The sequence below is a fragment of the Hemicordylus capensis genome, chromosome 4, assembly GCF_027244095.1.
Source record: "Hemicordylus capensis ecotype Gifberg chromosome 4, rHemCap1.1.pri, whole genome shotgun sequence".
NCBI classification, from domain to species: domain Eukaryota; kingdom Metazoa; phylum Chordata; class Lepidosauria; order Squamata; family Cordylidae; genus Hemicordylus; species Hemicordylus capensis.
Window position 1 is genome coordinate 214,545,097 of NC_069660.1, and position 26,544 is coordinate 214,571,640.

General features: G+C 39.6%; 1 protein-coding gene across 12 annotated transcripts in view; it reads left to right on the plus strand.

The window, feature by feature from the left end:
• The first annotated feature begins 238 nt into the window (after positions 1 to 238).
• Positions 239 to 26,544, plus strand: part of ATXN1 (ataxin 1) — a 360,243-nt gene continuing 333,937 nt past the window's right edge. For 9 of the 12 annotated variants that reach the window (XM_053246297.1, XM_053246308.1, XM_053246296.1 and 6 more), the window contains exon 1: positions 239 to 759. The gene's annotated coding sequence lies outside the window, so the exon portion shown is untranslated. Of the gene's footprint in view, positions 760 to 4,744; positions 4,803 to 9,470; positions 9,597 to 26,544 lie in introns of those variants that run through there. The other 3 variants (XM_053246298.1, XM_053246300.1, XM_053246301.1) reach the window with 2 other exon arrangements.

Consider the following 26,544-nt stretch of genomic DNA (forward strand, 5'->3'; position numbering starts at 1 on the left):
TTTGCCAACGGGAGTCCCTTGCACTCTCTGCATGATGCAAGCGACGTCCCCCCTGTGCAGCAAAGAAACAGAAAGTAAAGAAGTGGGGGCTATAAGGTCGCCTTCCCCCGTCCCCGACTTGTTTGCTCTCTGGCTTCCCTCCCTCTCAGCCTAGACTACCCGTTCTCTGCGTATGTGGGTTTTAGGAAGGAGAGCTGCTGGCTGAAGGTTGTCCCTTCCTGCCTGTCTCTTTGCTACGTTGCGTGGCTGCGCCCCGAGAGACATTGGCGAGTGTGAGTGCGTGGAGTTTGCTCAGGCCCCGGGATTTTTGTGTGTCCTGAAGCAACGCCCTCCCCTGGTTGCGCCGCCGCCGCCGCCACCACCGTCTAGCTTGTGCTGCGTCCCTTTTGCTGCGACTCCTCCTAAAGGCCGGCTCAGCTGCTGTGGGCGAGCGGAGCAGCGTGCCCTTCCTCCCCTCCCCCGGCTTCATAGTAGGGAGGGCCAGTCCTCGCTGCACTGTGTAGTACGGGCTGGGTGGTTGCCGGAGGGGTGAATGAAGCGAGGAGGAGGCGGAGGAGGAGAGGAGGCGGAGGCGGTGCTGGGACTGGGATGTGCCCGGCAGCGGCGGCGGCAGCAGCAGCAGCAGCAGCAGGAACGGCAGCAGCTCCCCCTCCACTATGCTCCTGCATTCAGGGCCCAGGTCGGCTGGCGACTCCACCGGGCACTTCAGCAAGGAGTCAGTGAGTGAGTGAAGGCCGGTGCTGGGCACCAGGACAGGAGGTAGGGGTCCATTTAAGGGGGAGGCCTGCGCTCCCTCTTCTCTTCACCTTGACACCATCCTCCAAGCCTTTTTCACCTTCCTTCAGCCTTCACCAGCGAGGAAATTGAGCACGGTCCAGTTTCTCAAAGGGATTGCCAAGATCCTTTTGGTTTCCAAGAACTGACTGGCTTAGCTCTGGATATAATCACCCTCCTTTTTAACCCCCTCTCCCCTTTTAAAAAGGGGAGATAATCTCTCTGTGTGTGTGTGTGGCGGGGGGGGGGGGGAGAATTATGAGACTGTTTTTAATGTATGTTGCATGCCTCCAGTGCTCACCTGTCACTGTCTTGCTCAAAATTATTTTTGCTACTTTATATTTTGTTAATGTTTCCAAGCTGGAATAATTTGCATATGCAAGAGTATTGCCCACCTTCTAGGAATATTAGAGGCATCTAAGACGTTTTGCAGATATGACAGCTTTTGCTTAAATAATATAGTAAGAAGTAATAACAACATCATGTTAAAAAGACAATATTGGAGGTGGTTGAGATTTTGTAAAAAGAGCAGGGGATATGATCAGAAAGCAATGATAGAAAAGAGAGCAAATTGAAAGCTTGTTATATAATGCCACACTATGTGGATAACAAGAACAAGCTATTTTTATTTTGTTTACCGTATGGTATGCAATAGGGACTCCTCCAGAATAATAATTCTCCCCAGTGATCCTGGATCCTAGAAAATTTAAGAGGGAGAGGAACCCCACAAGTTGCCTATCATGGATCATATTGGTTTGTACAGTTTTCTGTTTATGCACACACATAATAGTGCAGATGCATGCCTTGAGTTTCTGGGTACCTATGCATACCAAATATTTCATGATGCAGGTGATAAAATATTTAGTGATTCCTCATATATTTTATGCAGTTAATGGTTAGTTACATGTATTTGACTATAGCCAATTACTTTGCTGACATCTTAGGCCGTTCATTTCAGTTTCTGATGAAACCCTTCAGTTAGCAGCAAATTCAGATTTCATCAGTGAATGTGAATTTGTTTGTCTGGCTGGTGAGGACAGCCTAGTTTTATTGCACTCAGGAACAGGGGTTATGAATGAGGAAGACATAATTGAAAGGAGAGAATCTGTATTATTGGGGTTGTTTTGAGATGCTGAAAGCTTACTTTAAAACACTAGACTATTATTTTTAATGTTCTCTTTTTAATATATGCAGTATATACAGCTCTGTTTGGTGTGTGTGAGAAAGAGAGAGAGAGAAAGAGGGAGCTCATGTAGAGACATGTCAGTGGTGTAGGTTTTCAGTGCACTCACTCTAGCCCTGATCAGTCATGTAATTAGATCGGGCTGCCATGGTAACAGACAGTATTCGTTGTCCATTCAGGTGCGTTTTCTTGTGACTGGGATACCTCAAATGGTGCATGAACTGCAGGGATGGGCAACTTGTTAAGCTTTATGTATTGTGTGCTGCAGCTTGTTTGCATATGATTAACATAATCTGCATGTAATTTGAAATGGAAGGCGTTAAGTTCTTTGGCTTCTGCACTTAACAGCACTTCTGTGATATCAATAGTTCAGTTTCAGTTTGAATCTAGAAGTTGCAGTTTTAAGGTTTTCTGTAGATGGCCAGTAATTTTTTGAGAATTGTTTACACTGCTTTAGCAGTGAACACATTGCCAAATAAGAAAATTAGGTTAAGTTGTTGCTCCATGTTTTACTTAGTTTAGTTTTTTTGCAGACTGGAAATATTCCACCACCACCCCCTTTAGCCTTGTGAGCACTGTGGATCAACTGCTTCATTTTGTCGTTGTTGATATGCAGCTAAAGGATTTGTAACTAGCAGCTAGCATTGTCAGTCATCTATTTAAATTTGGAAAAAAATTCTTTTTACTCTAACCACAGTTCTTCACCAGTTGCTGTGCTTTTATTATATTTGGCATTTTCCTTTGAAGAAGCCCTTTGTGGCATCTCTGGAGGCGTAGGGAGCCTCCTCCCCCCCCCCTTGTGTATTCTCAGTGTGGCTACCCAAGAGTACTCAAAATGACAGCAGCTATTTAATACTTAAAATGCCAACAGTGCTTTAATAGTATAAGACCTGAACACAATGAAATATAGGATTCTTTTTTCTTTGACTGTTTTAAAAGCACTGAATTAAATGCTCATGAATTGTGTTTTCAAGTTTTTCCTCCTCCATCTTGGAAGATACTTTTTGCTTTTCCAGTGTTTCTTGAGGTTTTAACTTGCTCTTTCAGGCTATACAGAAGTGCCCTAGCAGATGCCTATGGGCCACATATAGGAACATAGGAAGCTGCCATATACTGAGTCAGACCATTGATCTATCTAGCTGAGTATTGTCTTCACAGACTGGCAGCAGCTTCTCCAAGGCTGCAGGCAGGAATCTCTCTCAGCCCTATCTTGGAGAAGCCAGGGAGGGAACTTGGAACCTTCTACTCTTCCCAGAGTGGCTCCATCCCCTGAGGGGAATATCTTACAGTGCTCACACTTCTAGTCTCCCTTTCATATGCAACCAGGGCAGACCCTGCTTAGCTAAGGGGACAAGTCATGCTTGCTACCACAAGACCAGCTCTCCTCTCCTAATAATATTTATTATCCAGTTGTGTTTTGTGAATTTGTAAACAGTTACCCATCTTTGCATTACAACTGTGTCTACAAATGTTCAAAATATCCAGATACTGCAGGAATTTAAGGGATCCAGCCCTAAAAAAACCTTGTAGAGGTATGAGCTTTCTGTTTCCCAGAAGGAGTCTTCTAGTCATGCTGTTCTTTGATGACTGACTGGTATATCTCAGTTTCTAAAATTTACATCATTCTTGACAGTAGTGTACCCGCTTGTAAGTTACTTGGGCTTTTTATAAAGTGCTCCTTGCTTTTGGTTGCCAATCACTGAAAAAGAAGTTAATCCTGAATCATACAACGTCAGTAGATTTTCCCCACAAATAGATTCTGTATAGGTAGTGAAATCTGCATACAAATAACATTGTGTGTGTGTATGTGTGTTATTAGTGATCTAGCAAATGTCTGTTGCTTTTTAAAGCTTCTTCAGAGTTTGTCGGAAAATTTCAAATGCAATCTGGTGCTTTGGGTTGGGTGTTTAATCATTTGAAGCCAAGAATTGCATGTGAAACTCTGAGGTACTCAGAACTTAAATAGACAGACATTTTTACTTGTAAATTTGCAAAGATTATACACACATTTAACCTTAGTTGTGTCAGCCAGTGCGACTCAGTGACAGAACTTAATCACCAAGTTTACAGTTGAATGCATTGTGGTATTAATGTGATTTTGTTTTATTATGGATATTGCCATTGTCATCTTGGAAAAAGCTGTAGAAAAAATAAAACCAATTGGAACCTGAAAGTTATTTTCTCAGAAATGGTTCAGGTAATTAGTCACTAGTTTTATTTCTCAGTTGGTTTCACTATTTTTAATCACAACATTAAACTGAGGGAACAACAAAGGCCATTTACTATTAAGTTAATGCATTTTTAATGTAAAATAAAAACACTTTGATAATAAAAACTCCTCATATTTCTATATTGCCATTCTAGCATATATTTAATGGGAGACATTTTACCAGACTTAAAGGTCATTAAACATATTGTTCAAAATTGAAAAAACAAAACAGAAACTAAACCATTAATAATATTGACACTATAAGTGTTTATAATGTGTAATATTTTTTTCATATTTTGGATCCTTGCTACAGGTATGCTCATAGTCTCAGATGTAGTGTAACTGAACTGGCTGATTTCTCTATCTGCCAAGCCTCAGAGCTTCTCTTCTCCTGATGAGCTTTGGGAGCAGTTTTTTGGGCTGTTTTTTTAAAACACTGGAAAGGTTCCATTCTTTCATACTATGAGCCAGCTTGGGCAGTTCTATTCTGGAAGGCTTCCATTAGTTTCCATTCTGAACCATGTTCCCCTCAACTTTTGTTTTGGGTTAAGGTGCTCAGGCAGCGACTCTGAAAACATAAGGCAGACAGGAACATGGAGAGAGTGAAACAGCCACATAGAATTAATTTTACAAAATGTGAGTCTGTATAGCATCATAGTCTTGGTATATATTGTTGTACATTGATTTGTGTATAATGTAAGGCTTTATGTGCTTCCAGGAATGCTTTAGATTGAGATGTCTGAAGAACCAATTACATGTTTCCCCCCTGGAGTTCATTTTGTAAAAAGCTAGCAAAAAGGTTTTTATTTTAAAGGATATTTTATAAAAACAGCTTCCCCACTTATGTTTTTGTAATCATATCAAATATTCTGTATTTTAGTATTTTACAGCAGAATAAACTATATTGTGCAATAAAACACATGATTCAATTTTTTGCTTGCTGACAGCCGGAGGCAATACTTACTTACATTGATGTCCGTGGGAGCAAGAACAGGCCTCACTTTTCTTTTCCCTTTGCTGCCATAATAGTGAATGTTGTCTGAAATGTTTACTGGTTTCAAGCATAAATCAGTAAGATACAGTTTCTCTGAGACATTTGTTCAGAGAATCTTTGAAAACTCTTTGTTGGTCCTCTGAGTTATTGAATGATTAACTGTTTAGGTACAATTCATGCACTTTGTTCAAATAACAGACTTAGCTGGAACTTTTAGTTGGACTGATGTAACAAGACAACTGCAGATTGTATGCAAACTCCATCACCAAACTATGGTAATTAGATAGTAGAACTTCGTACTCTCCCCAAAGTGAGATGTTCTATGACAGTTAAATTTTTGCAACCAAAAAAGAGAAATTTAAACTCCAGATCTTTTTGAGTTACTTGAGATGTCTCTGTGAGGCTTTGCCTATGCTAGAATATTTCTCTTTGGTTATCATAAGGACATTTTATATAGAATTACTTATAAATATAAACTTACTAACAACATATCACACCAATATATCTGGGAATATGAAATGGACAACTCCTTTGTTCAAAATTCACTATTTATTTTTACTTAACTGCCTAGAGCCTTGGAGTCAGGTGGTATATTAAGAACTGGATTTAAAAAAACCTCTCATGTTCTTAAACCACTGAGCTTGACAGACAAAACTGTTCATGGAAATTTCAAGAAATGTGGGTGCTGTGCTTTTTTTCTGTTGTGAGAATCTGTTTAAATTAATAGGGGTGGGTGAACTCTATTATCTTCCAGATCCTGTGGTGGTAGCCTGATGATTCAACTTTATTATTCGATGGAAAAAATTGGTTTTTATAGGCACAGTCCAACAGGGCCATTGACCTGCACAAACTTTGTTTCAGTGGGGCTTGCATAGGAAAGCGTACTAATAGAGCATGCCTTGTGTGATTGATTTAAACAGAATTTAAAGCTAAACAAGGGTTTGTGGCATATGCACTTATATATACTACACAATATATTGTATGTCTATACGCACAATATTATTATTTCAAGAGGAGAAAGTTTAGCTGTTTTTCTTTAAAACGTAATATACACAAGAAACATGATTGTGTGTGTGTGTGTGTGTTCTAAAACAGTATCATAGAAAAAAGGAACAATGTTACATATTTGTTTACATTTTCTGAGAGTTTGTACTGTGGGTGTAACATCAGGAATAACATGGTATGTTGTAGATACGAGGAAAGAGATAATGCTCTTCAGCCAGTCTTTAGGCTCTTCTTGCGAAATACGTTTTCCTATTGCATTGCTCTTTTAGCTAGAGGGTTTCAGAAGGGTTGGCAAATAGTTTGTGCCAGCAGAGTAATAAATGTGTTTTGTTTAATAATTGTTCTATGATTGACTCTTTTAAATTAAATTGTTAGATAAGGATATACAGTTTTAAAATGTTAATGCTATTATTCATACAGTAGTTCTAGAGGCATGGTATATGCTCCTGCTACTATGCTTCTGATTTGAGAAGTACTTTCTGGCACTTCATTGTGATGAGGAGACACCTCCTGTATTCCTTGTGTTGTAAGATATGACACGGCCACCCTGGACTCCTTTAAGCATGCATAGTTGCTGTGGTATTGTAGTTCCATCAGTATCCTGTGCATGGCACAAGTTCTCCCTATTATGCTCTTTTTCATTTGCAAGCCCATCATAAATGGTTACTCCCAGGTGCTGTGTGGATAGAGATATGTCAATATAATTTATTTTGTGGTGACCAAAATGCCTTTAAAATATCATTTAGTTGTGTTGTCTCTGCTGGTTCATCCTTTGTACCCAACAGCTTTGCATTAGGGATGTGCACAAATAGATTTTTTAAATTCTATTTGTGTCCAGAACAAATAACCCCTGATTTGTTTTGTGTCCAAATTTACCCCACAAATCACCCCAGATTCTATTTGTGTTTGCTTTGATTTGATTCAGATAGATTCAGATCACTTAACAAGGTCCTAGAGGCACCAAATTTGGGTGGTAGGTAGGTCCCTATGGGTGCCACCAACCACCCAAATATCAAGGCAGTGGGACACTGGGTTGATATTTAATGATTTTTTAAAAAAGTTTTTACTGATTTTGGACATTTCCGCCATAGGAAACAATGGGGATTCGACGTCGCCATATCCTAATCCTAACACGGATCTCCAGCTTTCATTTTTTAAAAAAAGCTAAGCTCTAGCCCTTGCAAAAATGGAATTATGGAACAAAATGTGTGGTCATTATTTTTCAAGTGTTCAGATTATTTGGTGTATAATAACCTTTCCTCATAATGAATCCCTATGCAGAGTCATTGCATACCTTCAATTCATTTTGGCTGAGTGCCAAACTCTCAACTGCCATGTATCAGCTACACCCCACCCCTCCACTTGCAAGGCAGTGGGGTACTCATTTTAATTTTTAGGAATATTGAAATGTTTAGATTCTTTGGTGTCTAATAACTTTTCCTCATAATGAATCCCTATGATGATTCATTATATGCTTTTGTTTCTTCTGTTCATTTTGACTATCGCTGGACAGTGCCAACTGTCAACTGCCATGTGTCAACTACACCTACATACACACTGGGGTACTCTATTTTAAAGGTATTTTTAAGTGTTTAGATTCTTTTGTGTCTTCATTACACACCTTCTGTTCATTTTGGTCCCACTGCTTTGCAGAATTTTTGAAGTGTTTAGACTCTTCGGTGTGTAACAAATCCTCATAGGGATTCAATATGAGGAAAGGTTATTAGACACCAAAAAGACTAAACACTTGAAAAAATCCACCTAGAACATAAACTGAGTAGTACCCCACTGCCTTGTGGGTGGGAGGGGGGTGTAGTTGGCACATGGCAGTTGTCAGTTGGCACTGTCATGGGAGGAGAGCTGGTCTTGTGGTAGCAAGCATGACTTGTTCCTTTAGCTAATCAGGATCTGCCCTGGTTACAAATGCATGGGAGACTAGAAGTGTGAGCTCTGTAAGATATTCCCCTCAGGGGATTGAGTTGCTCTGGGAAGAGCATCAGAAGGTTCCAAGTTCCCTCCCTGGCATCTCTAAGATAGGGCTGAGAGAGATTCCTGCCTGCAACCTTGGAGAAGCCGCTGCCAGTCTTTGAAGACAATATTGAGCTAGATAGACCAATGGTCTGACTCAGTATATGGCAGCTTCCTATGTTCCACTGTCCAAAAGACAGTCAAAATGAACAGAAGAAATGAAGGTGTGTAATGAATCCTCATAGGGATTCACTGAGGGAAAGTTATTATACACCAAAGAATCCAAACACTTGAAATATAGTGACCACACATTTTGCTCCATAACTCCACTTCTACAATGGTTAGAGCTTAGCTTTTTTTTTTTTTTTTTAAAGCTGGGAATCTGGGGAAATTAATAGGAGGGATCCAAATCTTGAATCAATTCGAATCAAATCAGGCATGATTCAATTTGGGTCCGAATCTAGCCAATGGACCACAGGGATGATTTGTCAGTGCAGTTCAGGCCATTAGACGTTGTTACATCTGAAATGCTTGTGCAGTACAGTAGTTCATAAGATAGGGTCTTTCACATGACTAGAACTTGGCCTGACTCAAAATAGGCCATTGGTTCTATATCCTAAAACCTGAACGGATTGTCAGTGCTCACATGCGGCTTCCTTAGCTTTGCTACAAAACTTTCAGTAATATAAACACAGCTGACCTGTTGTTTGCTTCAGAAGGGGGAAGAGTATGGATGCAGCCCTGCCATTGTGATTTGCAGGTCATTTTGGTCTATGCCACACTGTTCCTTTAGGGCTCTGTGTGTGTGTGTGTGTGTATCTATCTATAATGTGTATACACAATTTCATTAAACTCACTCTAAAACAAAATGTGCAAAGGGAGCCTGCAATATTTAAAAAAAAACCCATGAGTTTGATGTAAAAATGAGGAAATGAAAAACAAATCTAGAGTTCTGCTTATCATCCATTTTTAGTTTTGTTTGGCTTAGGACTTTTGAATCATAAAGGTCACAGTGCAGTCAGGCTTTCAAGCTATTTTCTGCAACTATCTTAAAGAGAGAGAGAGAGAGAGAGATACTTGCTATCTAAGGTTGTTTGGAATACAGTTTTATTGAGCACACACATTTATGTGAGATAAATGCCAGTTTTCCCAAAAATATTTTTGGATTGCTTTTTGAAACTGACGTCTGTCCCAGCACTCCTTTTAAAAAACACTGTCAGTTCAAGTTGTTCTGTCAAAACAGATTTCATATTTTGTTAGGAATCTTCTAGCACTTTATAAGTCAGTGACAAATTAACAGCTTTTGTGTTTGTTTTGTTTGTTTTCCTTCTCTTCAGTCTTTGGATCAACAGTTGCAACTTAAACAGGCATTCTAAGCAGTGAGTTTCTTTTTGACCCTTCTAAGACAACCAATACAACCATCTTTTATTCTCTTCATTTTGGAAAGGTGCTATATAAATAAGGTGAGAATTAATAATTAAATAAGGTGTAATTCCCTTCAGTTAATATATCATAACTTTCAGAACAGTTTATTAATAATGATTTTGAAGTGAAATAGGATACATCTTAATTTTTTTATCACCATCCTGTTGACAGAAGATAAAGTGCTTTTATATGTGCATTAAAAAATAATCCTGGGAGTTGCACACTAAATGCAGCATATTAAATCCTTGAGTTTTTTTAGCTTTTGAATATTTCCAAGCATATTTCAACTTTCAAGCTTTTGTAGTTGGTTTTTGCCATAGGCACAATTTTCACTTTTTCTGAGAAATAATATTTTTTTCTGATTTATCTAAACTTACTAATTTAAATGTGTTCACGTTTAAAATTGTTTAGCTCTTGGCGGTTGAGCTGGAAAAAAAGGGGTTAGGACAGAATCATGCAGAAATATGCTCGGTTACAAATATTAAAAAATGAATGGAGGGGAAAGTATTTGGCCTGTGTAACATAAAGTATAAATAACAGAAATCTTATCTGTGCTATAATCAGTTATTTGAAGTCATTAGAAAACAAAGAACAAGAACAGGAAGTTGGAATAGTTCTTAGACTGCAAATGCTAGGATATTTTTACATTTATTTTAAAAATAACCAGTTTAAATAGTTTGTTGAATGTCGGTTCAGAGTGCTTGTGTGCGAATAACTTATTTAAATGCTGAAAATTACATTACTGTAATATTCTGCTTATGAAAATCTGATCAAAATGTTCATGGAACTTTTCTAATGAACATTGAATGTCATAATGAATTATACAGTGCATAATTTACGTTTAATTGTGGCTGTGAGCTGAGGTGTTGCACTTTAAGGGAGATTAGTCTTCACAACTGGTTGCATGTAAAGACATGCCCCTTACGGTTCACAGTATCCAGCTGGAATTGGGAGGCATGTTTGAATTCTGTTGTCTAGGAGTCTTCCTGAAAGATTAATGCTAGATGAAACACTTTTATACTTGCACATTTATACCTTTTGTTGTTTTTGGAAGGAAAATTACATAATGATGATTGCAAGATTAGGTGGGATAAGTTGTGCTGCAATAGCACTAATGTTTGTTTGGAGCCAGCAGCGGTGCATGCGTGATGTGTGTTGAACTTACTGTGCAGGGGCTGAGAGTGAGTATAGAGTACCTGGTTTGCACAGTGCAAGCATTGCCATACTGCACCTGTGCAGAGGCTTATACTGGCCTTTAGAAGATAACAATACCATTGATTCACACTGGTGCCGCCTCCCATAGGCTTCTGTGCAAGCTTCGTGTGAATTTTTACCCCTCCTGACCAAGCTCCCACTCAGTTGACAGTGCCAGCTAGGATTTTACAATGTGCACAATTGCTGCTGCTTGGAACACAATACGTTTGTGGAATTACCAAAGCATTCTTTTTGTTTATATAGATGCTAGTTCTAGAAAATGCTCATATCCTAAGTGAAGAAATATGCTTCATAGAAATAGAAATATGATAAATAATAAATAAATAACATTGATCAAACCTAAGTGATTCTTGAAAGCCTATAGCGCTTTGTTTGAGAAGCGTGCTATAATGTCACAGTCAGTGTTCCCATTTCCAGTACCTTAAACCAATGTTTCAAGCATCCAGAAAACCTTTTGTAGGAATAGTTTAACACTGTGGGCATCTCTGTGAGGATGATGGGTAAAAGAGAGTTGTACCTACGTTAGCAGGGAAAATAATAATTTATGTTTCTATTTTTGCTGATAAGTCCTGACTTGTACAGTTTTGGATATTCTGTAACTCATGGTAGTTTGTACAGCTCGTGGTTAGATGTCATTGCCACCTTGATTCAGCAAAGTGAAAAACATGCTGTATGTGGTTAAAAGTGGGGTGTGTGTGTGTACGTGGTTACAAGCAAAATAAAATCAAAGTTGTGCACAGTGTCCCATCATAGATTGGGACACGTTGCTAAGTAGATAGTCAGCACTGTCCGTTTACAGTGCTTATTATTACCTGTGTTGTAGGGATAGCTGAATTCAAGACCCCTTTTCTCTCATCCTTCTATCAGATGATTATCATTGAGGAGATTCTTGTGCACAAAACGCATGCAAGGCCTATGTTTCTTCACTAGGAATATGATATATTATTTTCATGAACTTAAATTCTGGAGTCATAGCTTTTGCATGCATATATGTATTTATGTAAGTAACTGAGCTCACATGAGTGGTTCCATTGATTCCTGTAGATCACTTGAGTGAAAATTGTGTTTTTCATTGTTTTCGGTCAAGTAGGTCTGACACTTATGATTACAAACTGTTCTCCAGGTCAACACATCAAGGTAAATGTACATTAAAAAAATAAAATAAAGCCTTTGCATTAAAATTTGCCCAAACTGAATGGGAAGAATATGCACAGATACAATGGTGTAGCTTGTTTCTTCTCATTTAAGCAAATGATTTTATGTTTCCTTTTATTTATTTTTTAATGTTCTAAGAAGATTTTGTAAGAGATATTGACAATTTAACAAACAGAGAGTTTCTTTTAATTTTACTTTAATGTCTTATGTCTGCTACCAAACAACTATATTGTGTAAATTAGTTGACTGTTAGGAACTCTATAGCAGTTATTTGCTGCTGTTTGTGAAATTGTGTTATCTATGTGTGCATCACAATGTAGATATGAAATTTATTTTGTGGAGTTATTTGTGAAAAGTATAGATAATTATTTGGTAATTATAATTTTAAATATATTAAAAAGAGGAGCTTTTGACTCTGTGGGGAAGATGTTAGTGCCCCCTGCTGTCTACGTGAGAACAGTATTTAGCAGCTGTATTTGGTGATGCCTTTTACTTTGCATATATAATGACCTGAAGGGGAGTGTGAAAACAAAGTTGAAGAAATTTTATTGAACTGCAAGCTCCACGAGAATGAATTCCAATTTTTCTCCAGTGTAATTAGACAGTAATTTTTTAAAAATTAAAAGTTTAAAAATGCATATATAGCATTGAAATATAAGAGTAAATTTAATCTCCTTGGAAGTGGGAGGCTGACAAGTCTGGTTCAGCTAATTGAGTGCTACATGAACAAGACGAAGAGAGTTGCAGGCTCCCCCCCACAAGGAATGCACAAGGAGTGTGAAAGCTCTTTAAAACAAAATATAGTACTGTGTTGTGCATGAACTTGTGGAATTGTGGCTTGTTAACTAACTATAGTTAGAATAAACTGGGATATTAAATGAAGAGTTGATCCTGGTTTGATATCCCAGCTTGTTCTAACTCTAGTTAGTTAACAGACAGCAACTCCCTGAGTTTGTATGTAACAGGAAACAGCAGTATGTTTTCAAAGTGAAAGCAAAAGCTTTCACTCTTTGAGAAGAAATGACAAAGGGAATGTATGAACCCATGGCTCCCTTAGGCTCATTGAAGAAAGACTATGGTTTAGGGTTAGGTCTGAATTGGATCACACTGTTGGCTAGTAGATCATCATTATGAACCCTACTGCCTGTTAAGATAGTAAAAGGAGGTTAGTTTGAGGGTGCCACCAGTTTGGCGATGACTCACAGGCAAGCCTTCTCTATAGTTGCTCAGGGGTTGTGGAATGTACTTCCTGTTGAAGTTAGAGCTCCTCCATCCCTAATGGCTTTTAGGAAATTTCTGAAAACACATCTGTTCAGCCAGGCTTTTAGTTGAATTTTATTGATTTATTGTTTTAAATATTTGGCTTTTAATTTTTTTGGTTGTTTTATCTGATTGTAAACCACCTTGAGACTATTGGTGTAGGTGGTATATAAATGCATTAAATAAATAAATGATTATGTTAAAAATTATGACTCTTGGGGGGGGGAGAATTGTATTATTTCATGAGTTCTAAGCCCCTAGCTACATTTGGTTTGTATATGTTCTTTTTTTCTGTACTTTTTGTGAGTAAATAAATCATCTTGGACAAAAGAGTTGAGATTTTCAAACAATGATTTAAAAAAAAAAATGACCTGGAATGGAACTTAAAAAAAACCCACAACATATTCCCAAGCTTAATATAAATATTGAGTGTCTAGAGCAGGCATAGCCAATCTGAGGCTCTCCATTTTGTGAATACAGGCATGTCCTATGTTTCTCTACCCTGGTCTAAAACTAGATAGCTACACATGTACTTTAGATAGCTACATGTACTTTAGATAGCTACACATGTACTTTGCATTCACATGCAAAGTGAATGGTGATTTTGAAGCTATTATATGCTGGAATTCTAATCATAAAGGATATTAAATGATAATATATTCTTAATTGGGGACCAAGATTTAATCCAAAATATGATAGAACATAGTTGTAAATATCATAAAGGTAGGATTTTATTTCTTACATATATTGGGCTGGTTCACATGATGATATCAATATCTGCTCTCCGGGAATCTGAGATTCCTCTGGAACATGCTATATGAACATGGGAAAACAATGGCAATCTCTGGTTGACAATGTGCCAGATGCATTTCACCAAGCTGACTTCAGCTCTCGATTACAAATGTTGGCTTGAGGTACAGTCAGTGCATTGCCAACTATAGATCACTGACATTGTCCTGAGTTCACACAACATGGTCCACGGGATGATTGACATCACTATGTGAACCAGCCCATAGTATACCACAGATTTCAGACAAACTTTACAAAAATAGGCACAAACCAGCCCATGGTAAATGCTTTTAATTACTATAGATTTCAGTGGAAAAGCTACGCATAAATGTACAACTCTCGCATTTTAATCTTAATTTTTAGTGCTTAATTTTTTTTTCTGGATTGGATGCAAGATGAACACTCAGTTCCATTCCAGGAAGAAAATAAGGGCATCAGAAATGGCTATATAGGGTATTTTTCTCTCCCTGCCCCCCATAGGTATTCTTAACAGTACTGTTTTAGGTCAGTGACACACTATTGTTAATCTTGTAAGGCAAGGGTTTTCAAACTCGGGTCCCCAGATGTTGTTGGACTTCAACTCCCATAATCCCCAATGGCCATTGTGAATGGAGATTATGGGAGTTGAAGTTCAACAACATCTGGGGACCTAAGTTTGAGAATCGTAGTTGTAAGGAGTTCTTTAGAGAAAATAACTGAATAATAAGTTCCCTGAAGTTTCTTTCAGATGCTACAGGAGTCCTGATTTTGGAGATAAAGGCCAATTTACACTGCAATGCAATCAGCCCAATTAGGATTTACTTTTGTTTTCCTTATGTTTTAGCATTGTGTTGTAATGTCCTCGGAAGTGGTGTATGTTAGGAGAGTTTTTGGTTGAAAAGTGTTTAAAATGCATCTAAGTATGTATAAGATTAATAAGCATAAATCGGAGTAAATATGGACTGTTCACATTGCTGCTTTTTATTGCAGTTGATTATGGTTTTTCAAACCTTGGCTTGTTCATATGGCAGGCTTCTCCCCATCCATCTCACCCATTTATAGCCAATATGGTTATGGAGGGGGTGCTCAACCTCCTGCTTTCTTTTGGTGGATTCACCTCTGCCCAGGTAGGTAAGGAGTGAGTGTGTGTGTATTTGTGGTTTCTGGTAATTTTTTTCAAATTTTTCTTCCTGTGCTCTTGTGCAAGTACATCTTGCTGTATGGAAGCACAATCCAGTGTTCTACTGTCATTAAGTGCTACTTCAGCTTTGGGGCTCTCACTGGGAGGGGACAGGAAGCCCAGTCACCAGGTTCTGCACATGTGTACTTCTCAGGGATTTCCCCCACTTTTGTTTGTCCTTTAAATTTTTGTTTTTGTTTTTGGTGCTCTTGTGAGGTCATCTGGATGCCTGAGTAACTGACATATAGCATTGAATAAAGACTTGGTTTGAGGGTGTCACAAGTGGTTGGGACCCCAACTAAAACTGTTTTTGCGCTTTCACTGGGAGGAGGCGGGAAGCCCAGGCACCAGGTTCTGTGCATGTGTACTTCTCAGGGATTGCCCTACATTTTTTTTTGACTTATTGATTTTTCAAAAGGAAGAAAACAATATTGAAATCCTTTTGAAGTAACACAGTTGTGCAAGAGCAACTTCTCAAACCCCGCCCCCGCACAGCCATGTATGGTAAAAAGAGGGGGGGAAATCAGAGCACAGTAATGGCTGGGCAGAGAGTTCTGAAATTCAGTACAAAAGTAGTGGAAGATTTCAGGGCTCTATGTATTTAATTTCAAGTAAATCTGCCAATCTGTTTATTTTTAATGATTTTTAAAAGAGTAAGCCAAAATCATGTTAACATCAGAAAATCATAGCAAAAAATAACTTCACATCTGAGAATCACTGACTGTTTTAAAAACCATTACAAATAAATAGATTTTTAAGTGCATGAGAGTACTGGTGGAAAAATTATTTTGATTGGAAGTTGACTGCAGGGCACAAGAAACAAATCTGCCTGGTTAGGAATGGAGGGGGAGTGAAGGGCGGAGCCGACACTCCCTAAAGTAGCTCTCAGGCAGGTAGCCACACCTCCACCTCTTGCTTTATCTGCAGGATCCCTCCATACAGTGCAGCAAAAATTCGAGAGTACCCCAGACTGCCATTTTCAGCACTTCTCCAAAGTGCAACTTTTTAAACATGCTTATATCTGTCTGTCTGTCTGTCTGTCTATCAAACCTGTTGGCTGTATAAATAACACTTTGCTGCTACTGTATTGAAGTTGCTTTTAACCCTTCCCTCATATGAACTCCTCCACCGCACCCTATGCATAGTGAATCAGGAATAAGGCACCATTTGGAAAACCTCCAGATATCCAGAATGGAAATAGCTGGAAGACCTAAGTTTTTTGGTAAAATAGTTAGCACTTTGGGTAACTGACCCTAGGAAAAAACTTATCAGTCAATCAAATTTATTTTATGGTCACAGAATGGGAAAAGGTTGTTGTGTAATTGGATCTTCACTGCAGTGTTATATGCATGAGTGAAGCTTAGCAGCAATGAAATTAAGCATTATTTGAAAAAGTAGTAAGAGACAATGGGGAAAAAATAGTATGTTGACTAAGTTGACACAACTGAATTTCAGATTTATTGTCAATGTGTCACTAGTGGTTAAAAACATTACAGTTCTAATCATATGCAAGATTTTATTTACAGATTAGAAGGCTCTAGTTCTGACATATGACTAAGAGGGAGCCCCTCCTTTTAGCAGTTGTATGTCATCTGCTTTGGAGAAATAATTACTTGGCAATTCCCATATGATAATTCCCTCTTTATTTTCTGATGAGTTACTTAACAGTGATGGGATTGTTGAGCAAACTGCATTTAATCTGAGCCACAGAAGTTTCAGCGTAGATCTGGGGATTGTGTATGTGTGTTTACGTTTAGACTTCTCATAAGAACTAGCTGGGCTGGGCACAGAGCATAGTCCCCCGCCCCCCGCAGTTTTGTTCCCCACCGTGCCACCGGCGCCGCTTTCCTCTTCCCCTGCCAGTAGCTTGCTCGTGAACTCTCGCGAGAGTTGCCACGCATGGGATTAGCAACGGGTACACCTAAGAGAAATATATAAATACTGACTCTTACTAGAAGACAAGGGAATAGTTGATGGTAACAATCAGTGGCTTTTAATGCACGATCCCTCTCTGAAATAAAAGTTAGATTTTTTTAAAAGTTCTATTTAACATACATTTTAAACACATAAATTGTAAATTGACCTCAACTAGTATTTTAAAAAAATGTTTTGCAAGGAAATTTGTTCATTTTAAAAGCAGGCACATGGCTTGTATATTAAGCAGGGGGAAAGGTCGGCCTCGTTTGGCACTGAATGAAGGTTGAGGACCATAGGAAGACCCACAGCCCAGCCTCAGGGCTCTGCCTGGTGGTTGAGAGTCTGGGCGATGGCAGCTATCTGGAGTGTTCCATATCAGCCAGCATCTTTAAAAAAACAAAACAACACAAAACATTATGTGCTCGTTCCATCACTGCATGACTGCTGCACAATGATAGGGGTGAATATTGTTGTTAAAGATGGCTGCTGCTGCTCGGGTATGCTTCCTCTAAACACTTAGATGGGATTACTTGTGTGGCAGGGCACCAGCAATAGTCTGGAGTGCTGTCTCTCTTCCTTCATGGAAGCAGAGGTCCAGTGCACTGCCCCAGGGGCCTTTTGTAACCTGGCACTGACCCTGATATTAAGGAATATGAACTGCATCATTGTAGTGACTTAAACAAAAACAAAAAAAATCTGTCTTCACATTCTGATCCCTCCGAGTCTCACCCCAAGAATAACTGTCAGTCTGGCAAGTTTTACGGCATTTTGCATCTAGATCAAAGTTGTATTGTATTACTTTATTATAAAATTTCACTTGGTGCCTATTTGTATTTTATTTTCTGCACTGTGCTTTGATACTGTGTTCATTGCTTTTCTTTCTATTCCTGTGCTGTGTTATGTTGAGTCAGGTTCATGTCTGCTTGAGGAGTGCATCATGGTTCTCAGGGTCCCTCATTGCTTTCTAGTTTGCCAAAGAGTACAAGTTCAGCATTTTTATGACTATTATTTAGTAAGTTAAGTTTTGCTGTACTGGAGTGTTGGTAATGCATTCCTGTGACAGAAACTACATATATGGTGTTAATGAGACTGTTCTGGAGTGCTGGCTAACACTCAGATCGGGCTTTTGGACTAACATAGGGGAATTGGCTTGACTAGGTGGAACAGTTAATTACAAAATAAATTTGTGCAAAGTTTTGGACTGGGAAAAGGAGGAAACAGAAAAGTGGTACAATCAGATTTATTTAGGGAATTTGGGTACAGGAAGAGGAAAATTGATTAAGCAGGCAAGGAGGCAATGTAAGATTAACTAATAGTGCTAATTTGGAATCTCACGAAGAGGCGTTTTGGCTTAAGGTCCAAATTATTACTGAATTAGCTCAGGGCTGGCTAGAGAAAGGGCATGAAGAGGAGCTTTAGACTTAAAGAGGAGAGAGAAGGAGGTGAGGAGATTTAGGAAGATAGACAATTAGTAACTAAGGTAGCATGCATTGGTGGATCTCCTCATGGAGACAAGGCAAGAAGATAGGAAAGAGGAGAGGCAGGCATGCCACTTGCAAGCCAGGAAACCAGGATGTCATCTGGTTCCAAAAATAATCCAGAGGTGATCGGGTTTCTAGGGTCCAGTTCTCTAGGACAGCCAAGCATGGTGCTCAGTTTGGGTCTGGAGATAGGTCCAAACCAAAGGCTGGGATCCGAGCTGCAATCAAGACTGTAGCAAAAGCTGTAGCTGGTGGTATAGCTATAGCAAAAGCACAACATTTATTGATGTTTGAGTTAGAAATGAGCAAAATCATGCCTTCAGGCCATACACGGGTCACACCTCCTTGCTTTTGGGGCTGACATCCATGGTTGACAAAAAATTAATATTACTTGATTCAATCACTGGTAGGTGTGATCTCAATGAACAATAAAGTGAAATGGTTTGAACAGGCTGTATGGGCTGGAGTGAACGGGTGAGCTCAACACTTATCTGGAACAACAGGAAGACCTTCCAGGTCTTTTGAAACCAACAACCATTCCCTCTGGTCTGTGCCAGACCATTAGTGCAGCAATAGTGGGGTGGGAGTGCTCAGCCTTATCTTAATTTCTGTGAAGACGATTACTGAAACTAATCCTTCATGCTGAAAAGAGAGTTTCACTATTCCCCTGAGAAATAGTCTCCCCTTAACTCATGTCTGCTCAGCCAAGTTCCTTCTCTGAATAGAGAGGGGCCATAGGGTTATACCTTGCAATTGCTTCTTGTTCTGACATTGGATAATAGTTACCCCATGTTTGCTAAGCAACCAACTTAGTTTTGCTAAATATGGGCATTCATGGTCCCGTGAGCTCATAGCCAAGACAGAGATTGCAAGTCTGCAGTTCCAAATCACATAGTGGGGTACTGTTTGTAGCCCCCCAAATATGCTGTTCTAGCAGCATATCCGCCCATTGAGATGAGCTTTGGTGTAGCCAAGCATAGTCTCACTATTAGACTACTGACTTTGAGAGAAGGGGTGGCTGCTTTAAGAACTTGTCAATAGGCAACTGAGGCCAATTGATACTCAGTCAAAGATTCACATTTAAGCTTATCCGTCAATTATCTTGCAGGTAATTGTCCATCAGTTACCTTGCAGGCATATAAGACAGGTGCCTCCTTCATCCTCGGGCAGGCTGTCATCACACGTGTCTGGCACATGTCCTTCTTTCGGAGCAGCTGCGAGACTGCTGCTTGTAGGTACAAGCAGCATGCTCTAACTAAACCATTAATTGCGTTGACCCCCTGTGCAGTAGCACAGAGCGGGGGCGGTGTACCAGGAACTTGTGGCACACCAACTGTGGTGTGCTAAAACAAGGGACTCGGAACTTGGAGCCTCTCTACTGAAACTAGCATGCAAACTGAGGGAAACTGGTAAATTGGCTTTATCTAAGATGAGCCTTGGCTGTCATGGATTCTGGTTCTAATTGTTGTGCTGGAGGGGGCAACAGGGATCTAATTTTGAAATGGTAAGAACTTCCATGTTAGAGACAGGTAGTAATCAATAATGATCAGAATAGTATCCTGGCTGGCAATAGTCCCAGTCCAGAACTACACCAGAGGGCATAGTCTTATCTGCCACCTGCTCCATCTAACTCTGTAAACTATTATCCTGACTGCAGCCAGGCCTGGAGGGCAATCATAGGTGTCTTAGAACCAACGAGCTGGATGCCAAAGATCTGGAGAGCAGTAGCTATGCGGCTGATAGAAAGAGGTGTCAATGGATTGGTAAAAAGCGCAGAGCTACTCTGGTACTGTTCCCATGATGTGAACCTGTGGGCTGTTCTTGATCCTCCTAAGAGCTTGGACTGCTGTTGCCTGGCTCTAGTATTTCTAAGGCTCCTTCTGTCCATGCTGGGGAGTTGCTGGGGGAAATAAGGGGGTTGCTATCAGTAAGGGAAATTTTCTCTCTCTCTTTTTAAAAAATAGCAGGGAGATTGTTGGAGATGGCCTAGTTAATATCATAAATGCATCACTGAGGGAGGGTAGGGTGCCTCCTTGTCTGAAGTAGGCAATGGTTAGACCACTTCTTAAGAAGCCTTCCCTGGACCCCTTAGCGATGGATAGCTATAGGCCAGTCTCCAATCTCCCTTGGTTGGGCAAAGTGATTGAGAGGGTGCTGGCCAACCAGCTCCAGGTGGTTTTGGAGGAAACTGCTTATCTAGATCCATTTCAAATTGTCTTTAGAGCTGGCTATGGGGTTGAGACAGTCTTGGTTGGCCTGATGGATTACCTTTACTGGAGAATCGACAGAGGGAGTATGACTCTGCTGGTTCTTTTGGATCTCTTGGTGGCGTTCGATACCAACAACCATGGTGTCCTTCTGGATTGCCTGGGGGAGTGGGGGATGGGAGCACTGCTTTGAAGTGGTTCTGCTCCTATATCTCGGGTAGATTCCAGGTGGTGGAGCTTGGTGACAGTTGCTCCTCAAAATGGAAGCTGTTATATGGAGTCCCTCAGGGTTCAATTTTGTCACCAATGCTTTTTAACATCTACACGAAACCACTGGGTGAGGTCCTCAGGAGATTTGGTGCTGGGTGTTATCAGTATGCTGATGACACGCATATCTACTTCACTTCTCATCTGTGTAATCAGGAAATGGTATTCATTCCCTAAATGCCTGCCTACAGGCAGTAATGGGCTGGATAAGGGATAACAAATTGAAGCTGGATTTTTTAATTTAATTTTATTAAAACATTTCTATACCGCCCAAAACTTGCGTCTCTGACAGACAGACAGGTGCTAATTGTAGGGGTTCAGAATATGAGGGATGAGTTAGACCTTCCTGCGCTGGATGGGGTTGCCCTCCCCCAAAAGGAGCAGGTATGCAGCTTGGGAGTACTCCTGGAACCAGGCCTCACCCTGGTATCTCAGGTGGAGGCTATGGCCAGCAGTGCTTTCTGTCAGCTTCGGCTGATTCGACAGCTGTGACCATTCCTTGAAGAGGATGACCTCAAAACAGTGGTGTATCAGCTGGTAACCTTCAGGCTTGACTATTGCAATGCTCTACATGGGGTTACCTTTGTATGTACTATGGAAACTTTAGTTAGTTCAAAACTGAACTGAACTAGCAGCAGCCAGATTGATCTCTGGGGCAACCAGGAGAGACCATATTATGCCTGTTTTGAAACAGCTGCACTAGCTACCGATATGTTTCTGGGCAAAATACAAAGTGCTAGTTATTACCTTTAAAGCTCTGAACGGCTTAGGTCCAAGTTATCTTAGAGAGCGCCTTCTTCGGTACAATCTCCAGAGACATTAAGGTCATCTGAGGAGGTCCGTCTTCAGTTGCCACCAACATGTCTGGTGGCAACTCAGAGGTGTGCCTTCTCTGTAGGTGCTCCTGGGCTGTGGAATGCACTTCTGGCAGAAATCTGCAATCTGAGTTCATTATTGGCCTTCAAGAGAGCCGTTAAGACTGATCTGTTTGGCCTGGCCTTCCTGTTTTTAAAGGTTTTGTCTGGTTTTCCAGGGTTTTAAAAACTGTTTTAATAATTTTAATAATGCTTTTATGTTGTTTTTACATTTTTCGAATGTAATAGTTAATTGATTTTAGTGTTGTTTTAATGTAAACCGCCCTGAGCCATTTTTGGAAGGCCAGTATAGAAATCAAATAAATAAATAACTTTAAAGAATTCCAAGCCACATCCTCTTTATAGGATGAGATGTGGCTTGAACCAATTTTAGCTCCAAAAGAATAAACATTTCAAGATAGAAGATAGCGATAGGCTGAAAAATAAAAATGGGTTAGGCTGAAAAACAAGGCATGGTGTTAAAACTGAAAGTGAAGTTAGACTTTATCTGGGGGAGTTGCATCTAGTTGCAGAGGTGGATCTCTTTTCCAGACTTTAAGCTGGGATGAATTGAACCCTTTTCTCCAAGGGGAGCCTCCTTTCTTGCAGGGAAGATTGATTTTATGGATTCTTGGGCTTGCTCTATATATGAAGTGGGTGGGGCCATCCCACTGATGAGTCAGTGAATGCTGTTTTGTGAAAATTTCCTGTACATGAATATTTCCTGTACAACGTCCCACACTACAGGGTTGTCCCAGACATGTCGTCTGTCTGTGTCTTGCTGAGTGAGGCCCGACTTTTGGGCGACTTGCAGGTGCAAGTCTGAAACATGCTGAATTAAATCCAGTATCCATTGCTCTGTGACTATTTTGTGTTCCCAGGAATTTGGGCTTTGCTTTTGAGCCTCCCAGCTCCATGAGAATAGCGAGGAGGTGCTCATTCCAGTTTCTATCATTGGATAGAAATGTTGATCAGAGTTGGCACGTTGTGTTGAAAGTACTTATAAACATTCAGCCTGCACTTTTATTGTCATTTTGAAATGTGTTTGTTCACTTCCCATTCAAAATGTTAAAAAATTACTGTTTTGGCAAATCTCTTTTTCAAGTCTAACACTCTCAGGGGAATAAGAAAGCTCCACATGGTTCTTTCCACTGACTGGCTTGACTTCCTTCTTGACCAGGTCGCAACAGCAGCTGGCATGCTGAAAGACTTTGCACCTTGGCCTGGGGCTTCTGTGCCAGGAGTAGACAACTTGCTCAGCACTGAGGAGGGCTGTCAGAAATAGATTGTGATCTGGGAGGTCTGCAGTTAATTTGTAGGGTTTAGTTGCATATAGTTAAATATAAATTAGCAAGTAATTCATGGGCATAGCAGATGCCAAAATACAAGCAGTGGACCTTCTGCACTTGGTTTAAAACATTAGTACTTACAAATTGTTATCCTGAGTAACCAACAGGGTGGATTTGATTTAAATCAAACTGATTTAAATCACGATTTAAATCACTAGAAGGGTGGATAAAAATCAATGATTTTTTTAAAAAAATCAAAAAAATCCGATTTAAATCAAAAAAATCTGATTTTTTTGATTTTTTTAAAAAATCATTGATTTTTATCCACCCTGCTAGTAATTTAAATCGTGATTTAAATCAGTTTGATTTAAATCAAATCCACCCTGGTAACTAACTTAGAAAATAATAGGTTTTTGAAAATATAATGTATTCCAGTCATATTTTACCTGCATTGTTTTTCCTTGAGTTCTTTATTTATATTTTGAAAAACATTTTAGCACAGGGATCGTCAACTGAGAACCCATGGGATACATCCAGCTTGGGTTTTTTTCTCTCTGGACCACATGCCTCCCGTTCCAATGTGGAAGTGGCATGTTGCACCTATTTGGGCCTACAGGTGTCCTTTGCAATACACATGGAGAGACCTCTTCTGGAATGTTGCAAAGGCTTCTGGGGCAGTTTCTGCATAAAACTAGGAAGAGTGCTGCTAGGTCAGAAGTCATGCTTTATGTGCTTCCTTTTTGTTGGACTGTGCTGTTTCTTGAGAAACTCTTTCTCATAGCTGTGGCTTAGGGCCAGACTACATGTAACATTAAATGAGTTTTTGGAAGATTCACTTAATGTGGAAATGGATCAGAAGTGGTCCTTTTATCTTCAGAAATTAGCTACAGAATGCCTGGAACCAAACTAGGAGTGCAATGTGCAGTGTGGAAGGACCAACACTTTCCCCCTGCTTCAAAGCCAAATTGTCACTTCAGAGGGGGAATTTTCAGGGTGAAAATTGTGCTTGGGAAAAGTATTAATCCCCTCCTTGCTGTGCAGCACACGCTTGGCTGGATTGCACCCCACTCACAGCTGGGTTTTGAAGATAAAAGGACTACTTTTGGTCCACTTCCACATTATTCACAACTTCTGCATATGTTTAACGATCCTTGATCGTAAAATAAATCTCTCTCTGCATATGTTTAATATAATGTGTAGTTTGGTCCTTGTTTTCCTTTAAGGTTGCCAGCTCTTGTGAGATTAATATTTTGGTACTTTGGCAAGTCCTGAGGGTGGGGTTTTCTGGGCCAGTGGGCACAGCCAAATAGTTTTTGCTGAATCTAGGGTAAAGCCCCAGTGCAAAATCTGTACACTGTATTAGGGATGTGCGAATCGATTCGGGTACAAATCGATTTGTACACAAATCTAGCTGATTTGGGTGATTTGGAGACAGAACAAATCACCCCTGTGGTCCATTGGCAAGATTTGGGTCCAAATTGAATCGTGCCAAATTCAATTTGAATTTATTTGAGATTCGGATTCCTCTTATTAGTTCCCCCCAGATTCCCAGCTTGCTTGCTTGCTTGCTTTCTTTCTTTCTTTCTTTCTTTCTTTCTTTCTTTCTTTCTTTCTTTCTTTCTTTCTTTCTTTCTTTCTTTTCTTTTTAAAAAAGTAAGTTCTAGCCCTTGCAGAAGTGGAGTTATGGAGCAAAATGTGTGCTCACTATTTTTCAAGTGTTTGGATTCTTTCGTTTATAAGTTTTATAGTTTTGTAGGGCCAAACTACATGTGACATTAAGCACATCTTCAGAAGATGAACTTAATCCAAAAGTGGACTGAAGTAGTCGTTTCGTCTTTAAAAAAATAAGCCAAACACTGCCACAATCTGGGTTGGCGGTGAGGGGAGTAGCACTTTCATGTGCACTATTTTCTTGCCACCCAAAGTGGTGATATTCTCCTTGGTTCGTTTTGGGGTAAAAACAGTATAGAAGGTAAAGTGCTAACCACCCCCACCATGCAACACATTCCCTGGTTGGATTGGGGCCCCATTTCCTTTATTTTAAAAAAATGAAAGTACCACCGTTGGTCCACTTCAGAGTTAAACATGTCTACTAAATATGAGTTTAATGTTATGTGTAGTTTAGCCCCCAGAATCCCATTTTTCACCAAAGTCCCCCATACAAAAGATCCTTGGATTCCATGCTTCAGCATATGTATCCTGAGGAGGAGTGGCAGGATCCTAGACTCCACCTTACCATACTTGTGAATTCCCTTGCTAGGACTGGTCTTGAAGGCCTTTGGGTTATTTATGGGACTGTGACTATAACTTGCCCTGTTGTTTATTAGGAGGTTATTAGATAGTATTATACAGAAAGATTTGAGTAATATAAATACAGTTATTCGTTAGCTAATCAAGGAACAAAGGAGAAATGCTGCTTCATAAAATCTACTCATTTAATTGGCTTCTTCATAACATTACTCTTTAATTGGGCACTGGTTTAATTGATCAGTGGAACAAGACTTGAAAATTAATGTGTGTGTTGAGATCTGTATTCTGATTTACTGCAAAAGATAACAATGGTAATTGTGACTGCCAATTAATCTAACATTTCACTGTTGTGCTATAACTTTAAGTAATAAAGATTTACATTGTTTGTCATTAGTATATGTGATGAAGAATGTGTTTTTTGTCAGCTTTGGGTGGTTTGACAGCGACAACTGTTTCTGCAGAGGTCTGACCTCATCACAGTTACAAATGCCTCACTGCTATATTTATTGTACCCAACACATTTTAAAATCCCTTGTCAAGGGCACTTAATGAAAAGTATAAAAATATGGTAAAGCCAGTGAACCTCACTACAACAACTACTTCTACAACTACAAATACTTATACATCGCTTTTCAACAAAAGTTCCCAAAGCGGTTTACATAGAAAGATATAAATAAAATGGTTCCCTGTCCCCAAAGGGCTCACAGTCTAAAAAAGAAACATAAAAGAAGACCGACACCAGCAACAGCCGCTGGAGGGATGCTGTGCTGGGGATGGATAGGGTCAATTGCTCTCTTCCTGCTTAATAAAGAGAATCGCCACCTTGAAAGGTGCCTCTTTGCTCAGTTAACAACTCTTGGTGAAGTATTTTATCTGAAATACATTGGGCCTAATAAAGATACCAGTGAGACATATGAAGGTTCCCTCTCATTTTTGTTTCCTTGGTGGTGGTGCCTCTATCCTCCCCGCCGCCGCCCTGCCCACAGTTATTTATTCATTCATTTAGATTTTGGTTTTTTTTCTAATGCTGGTTGTGGAGTTGCTATACCTTTTTGATTTTTTGTTTTGTTTTGCATTTTCTTCGTTACTTTAAAAAAAAAAGTGTAAGATAGTGTAATTGTGAGGAAAATGGCATACAAATAA